Here is a 6,165-nt window from a genome sequence, read left to right as displayed (position 1 = left end):
GCCATCATAGCTAAGTTGAGGTGCACCAGTGGGAAGAATACTCCAGAGTAGTGACTCACCACCTTCGCTTGGGGACACAGATGTAACTGGGAAGCTGACAGCTGTGGACTCTCTCAAGGAAAATGCACATGTTCATTTCTTTCAGTAAGTATTTTTGAGCACTTCCACATTCCGTGTCTGGTGTCACTGATGAGCACAAACTCAAGTATAGCCCTGTCTCATGGGACCTGTGGTGAGAGAGACAGAGTATCCACTCCTCCACAAACACACGCACACACACACACAAATGAAAACTGCAAGTATAAACATGCTCCAAAGGAGAAGAGGGCACTTTAAAGCGTAGAAGGGAAAGGAGGTGGCGATTGGAGCACTTCCTGAGGAAGTATTCACTACCCTGAGATCTGAAGGGTGAATAATAATTTAGGTGAAAAGGAGGGAAAACAGTCCAGAGAAGGAACAGCATGTGGCAAGAGGAGAATGACAATCTGGAAGGAGAAAAAAGGCTCGTGGGGATTTGAGGACAGGGAGAGTGGGGGTAGTAGGAGAGGTGGGGGAAGTTAAACTACAGGCTGGAGGGAGGTGCAGCAGTAAACACGACACTGCGAGGCTGACCCACATGGGAGGGTCCAGGGCTGGCTGGGGGTGAATCACAGCATCAAGACCCTGTTGGGGTTCTGTCTTACTGTCTCTGTCTGTCTGTGTCTCTCTCATGGAAGAGGAAAATGAATAAACTTTAAAACAAAAAAAAATTAAGTTAAGCTGCAAACCAATGAATCCCAATGCGACTGCCTAGCCCCTGGACTTGACTTCTAAGCATGACTACTGGGCACTATAATCTGGAATCACGGCTAGTGGGAACCCCTGCAAACGCCCTGTCCTACCTGCTCCTTAGACAATGCCTAAGCCAGGTTACACTGGTCAATGAGTGGCACGCGGAGACTTTGTTTCTCTGACGTGAAACGGAGACAACCCGTGGGTTTTAAAAACCACCTTATTTCTTTCTCCCACACTTAATCTCCAGAGACTAACCTTTGCACTTGACTGGTCCTCTGCAGGGCAATAAAACTACTCAGTGCTCAGTCCTCAGTCTTCCCTGCCCCAAGAGAAAGAAAACAAGTGGGGGTGGGGGAAAAAGAGATAGGGACAGGGATTTTTGACAGGATTTCCCAAACAACAATTCTGCTCCAGCCTCCCCGTTGGCTGGGACAACGGTGCTTGGCCTGCTCGGGTCAGGCAGGGAACTATACCCAGGTCTCCATGCAGCTCCAGCCACCACCCAGAAGCATCCTTCTGCTTCTACCACCATGGTGGGGCCAGCACTCAATCTTTGATGTCAGGGTCTATATTTTCTCTTTATCAAAGAAAGTTCAAAGGCGGCAGTAATTGTGAAAAGAGGTGGAGTCCTGCATGCAAGAGGCCGGCCTCCTTGTGAGCTTTCACGTGTAACTAAATCAGCGTGCTACTCACCTGCAGCAGTCCTCTTGTTTAGGAAACGCAGGAGGGGTGCTCCTTTAATATAACAAAGACTGTATCAGAAATCAACAGTCAGGGGGACCAGCAGTTAGCGTGATGGCTGTGTCGCTGGACTCCCATGTAGTCGACCGCGGTTTGAGTCCTGGACCCGGTGTCTTGAAACTCACGCTGGGCACGTGTGCGTGCCTGCCCAAGATCCCAAGAGGAGAATGGAGAAGGGATTGCAATGTGACCATCCCCCCTGGGGGGGGTGATTTCTCGCTTTCTGTCTCTCTGTCTCTGTCTGTCTGGCGAGCGCACACGCCCTATAGCAAAAACTTCTCCAAAACAAAAAAAAAAAGAAAGAAATCAACAGTCAATGGGACCAGCAGTTGGCGTAATGCCTTCGTCGCTGGACTCCCACATAGTCAACTGTGGTTTGAGTCCCGGACCTGGAGACTTAAACTCATGCCAGGTGCGTGGGCGTACGTGCCCAGGATCCCAAGAGGAGAATGGAGAAGGGATTGCAATGTGACCATCCCCCCTGGGGAGTGATTTCTCGCTTTCTGTCTCTCTGTCTTTCTAGCACATGCCCTATAGCAAAACCCTCTCCAAAACAACAAAAAAGAAATCAACAGCCAATATCATGGAATGGAATGGTAGGCCATTGTCACTAAAATGAGGAGGGCCACCACTGCCATTATTATCTTATTTCCTTAATTCTAAAATGCACTGTTTTTAGATTCCTAACATTTTTCATACTGGAACATGAACTGCAGTATTAGCACACATTTAATACAACGTGCCCCCCCCCAGTACGTTATTAAATAAATAGCATATTCTTATGCTTGTTGTTCTTTTTATTGGGGGTGGGGGGGTGAAAAATTACTCCTGGGAGGGATGGCCACACCACAATCCCTTCTCCTCCATTCTTTTGGGCATGCACGCACACGCACCAGGTATGAGTTTTAAGCCTTCTGGTCTGGGACTAAAACCATGGTCAGCCATGTGAGAATTCAGCAATGTAACCATTTTGCCATTTCCAGGTCCCTGTTTGTTGTTCTTTTAGAATAAAAGAAATTTGGTCTTTAACACATATATTAGGCATGTGTCAAGGATGTTTGGAAATTCTAGAATATTCTATAATGAAAACGAGTAAGAGATAAGCTATTCAAGCTGAAAGAAAACCATTATTTGCAAATGATAATATCATAACCCTGGTTGACCCAAGAGTGTCAATGGGAAAGATCTTAGAACAAATACCATTCAAGGACTATGACTAGATATAAGAGAAATATATAAAACACAATATTTTCCTTCTATGTAGGAAAAGTACTTTACTCTTTAAAAGTAAATAAAACATTAAAAAAAAATAAAAAAGAAACCTCTACAAGTAACCTTAAGAAATAGGAAGTGTTCACATGTGGAAAGTTACAAAACATTATCTAATGAGGAATATATGTCATTTAAATGGAAAGATAGATCAGTCCAAATGTAATGGCTGAATGGCTTATGAAAGCTAACTAATGCCCAATCAAATAACAATTTGCTACAACTTTTATGAGGCTAGGGCAATAAGGAGTGGAGACCCAACAAAATTAGTCAAAAGATCAAGTGCAACAAAAAAAAGAGACTGAGAATAGTCAAAAACAATTTTTTTAAGAGAGATTTTTGCTATAGGGCACATGTGCTTGCTGGAGAGACAGAGAAAGACGGAGAGATGGAAAGTGAAAAATCACCCACCAAGGAGGATGGCCACACCATAATCCCTTCTCCTCCATTTTCCTCTCAGGATTTTGGGCACACACGCACATGTGCCTGGTGTGAGTTTCAAGCTTCCAGGTCCAGGACTCGAACTGCATGCAGCTGGCCATGTGGGAGTTCAACAATATAACCATTCCCCATCTGCTGGTCCCCCAAAATATATTTTTTTTTAAAAAAGACAGCTAGCTACTTAAATCAAGGCTACCGTACTATAAGAGTGGAACTACAGACCAGAGGCCCTGGTGTGTACAGGAACTCAGTGAGTAAAGAGCCTAAAGCACAGGTTTAGGGCGAACCCCTAAAGGGGAACCAGGGCTACTTGACAGATGGAGCTGGGCCAGCTGGCTGGCTACTTGAAAGAAAAAAAATAAAAAAATCTAGCTTTATATTAATAAACCAAAACGAATTACAAATGTATTAGAGAACTAACCGTAAAGCACTTTTTTCTTTTTTGTCTTTTTTTGGAGAGGTTTTTTCTTATTGGGTGCGTGTGCTTGCCAGAAAGACAGAGAGAGACAGAGAGATAGAAAGTGAGAAGTCACTCCCCTGAGGGGGTGGCTACGCTGCAATCCCTTCTCCTCCATTCTCTTCTTGGGATCTTGGGCACACACGCACACGTGCCTGGCATGAGTTTAAGTCACCGGGTCCGGGACGCGAACCGCGGTTGACTACATGGGAGTCCTGCAACACAGCCATTACACTAACTGCTGGTCCCTAAACATAAAATACTATGAAACAAAGTCAGTGGGGGCAACTTGACCTGTTTCATAACAATAGAAGAGATCGCAAAGACTGATGACTATCCACTGCAGACACATTGTTATACCTTAAAAAAGCGACATAGGCTCAGCCTCTTCTTTCTTCTTCTTTCTTCTTCCCTTTCATAAAATAAACTTTTTAGTAAAAAGTTTAAAAAATGTAAATTGGGGTCCAGCAGGTGGTGTGATGGTTAGGGCAGAGGACTCCTATGTGGCTGACTGTGGTACAAGTGCCAGACCTGGCAGCTTGCCTTCTCACTTCTCTCTGGCGAGCACATGTGCCCTATAGCCAAGTGAAAAATAATCATGATAATAATAAATTAATAAAATAAATAAATCATAAACAAATGAGAAGACACGGGAATCAGTCACGGTGCACACACAGAACGGTCACGGGGCATATACGTGTGTGCAAAGCTCAGAGCCTGGGTGAGACAGCACGCACACGGGCACTCAGGTGGGCCAGCACCGTGGTCTCTCTCCCAGTCCTCACAATCCCTTATGAAAGTGCACTATGACTGTCCCCATGCCACAGGAGGTAACCAACATCGTTTCCAGGTTACAGGCAGAACAGAATCATCAGAGCCTCCCAAGGTGGCAGAGACGGGATTGGGAGCCAGGCACTTCGGCTCCTGAGTGGGAGCGCTTCATTTTTACACTAGTCTGTCTCACCAAGATGGGGCTGACAAGGAATAGGCAGTTGATGAACAGGCAATCCACAAAAAAAGGAAATGCAAACGCCTGTCAAACATTGGGGAAAATATTCAATCACACTAATACTTACAGACATGAAAATATGATTTATGTCTTTATAAGTTAGCAATGAGAAAAATGAGATTATACAATGCTGGGACTCGATGGCCTTCACGATCTAATCTTGGATTTTAAGTTATCATCGTACCCCTTCAAACTGTCCTCACTTTGATGAGAAATACCACCTCCTTTCAGTGGCTACCCACTACTCTTAGGAAAAAAGCCGAAGTCCCTAATCAGGTCTGCAGTTCATCCTCACCTCCTGGCCTAGCCTGCTCCACCAGACTTTACAAAAGCATCTTCTGTTATCTCTGCCCAGAGGTCTTGTAGCCTTGAAAAAGCCAAATTGCATGCTGTTTTCTCCTCCGGTCCTGTTGGTCTGTCAGAGGACAGAGGACACCTACTGTTCACAGCGCTTATAACTCTAGGCGGCTTTCTTCATAACCTGCTCACTAAGTGAGGTTACGTGCTGGCACGATCATTTGACTAATTACGTCCATCTTGCCTGAACAGCACTGGCCTCCCAGGACCCAGCACAGGCTACGGAAAGTACTCAACACATACGAGGGTCTTCGCAAAGCTCCTGGAGGGCCAGTCCCACAGCACAGCGGCTAAGTGTGGAGGGATTAGACCTGCACATGGCTGAACAGTTTGAATACTGAAAAACACGTCTACCTGGGGTGATGCCTGCAAGCCCCCAATCCCAATAGGGTGGGGAAACAGAGAAAAAGACCGAGGTGTGACCATGCCTCATTGGGGGAGTGCTCTCTCTCTCTCTCTTTCGTGGGTGTATGTGTCTGCTGGAAATTCCTTTCTTTTTTAAAAGAAAAGTTAACAGAAAATGTGGATTATGAAAAAACTGGAGTGTCCTGACAGATCAGATTGCTGTCAGTCATGGTCCATGGACATGAACATGGTCATGGTAAGATGGAACTTCCAGATTCTAAAGTGTGGAAGACAGAAGGAACACCATTAGAAACTGTCCAGGAGAAGCTGGCTGCACGAGGACTAAGACATCCATGGGGCCGCAATGAAGCCTGGAGATACATGGGTGGCTTTGCCAATAATGTTTCCTCCATCGGTGCATTATTAAAAGGATTTACCGGGGGATCTGCTGCATTTGTGGTAGCTGTAGGGGCCGGTTGTTTCCTGGAATCCCAGAATTAAGATAAAAAGCATCACCAAAGATAATATCTGGAAGTATCTGAGTGGCTTCTTAACGCTTGTAAAAATATTTCTTCACTTAGTCTGCCTGTTTGTGTGTTAGTCCCTTTTAAGGGACAATACTTGTAAGATTTAATAAATTAAGAAAAACAAACAAACAAACAGACAAAGAACCACATGGATTTCAAACACTTCTGTACTAAAATAGATTCATTAATTTTGTTTTTCCACAAACATTTTGAAGTCCTCTCTTACTTGTCAAATAAATATACAT

The 6,165-nt window shown here is 44.8% G+C and overlaps 1 pseudogene; it reads left to right on the top strand.

The window, feature by feature from the left end:
- Positions 1-5,621: 5,621 nt before the first annotated feature.
- Positions 5,622-5,894, top strand: LOC102485902 (NADH dehydrogenase [ubiquinone] 1 beta subcomplex subunit 3 pseudogene; annotated as a pseudogene).
- Positions 5,895-6,165: the final 271 nt, after the last annotated feature.

This window comes from Tupaia chinensis, unplaced genomic scaffold (genome assembly GCF_000334495.1).
Source record: "Tupaia chinensis unplaced genomic scaffold, TupChi_1.0 Scaffold000374_1, whole genome shotgun sequence".
Lineage (NCBI taxonomy): Eukaryota > Metazoa > Chordata > Mammalia > Scandentia > Tupaiidae > Tupaia > Tupaia belangeri.
This window is presented reverse-complemented; position numbering and strand designations above follow the sequence as displayed.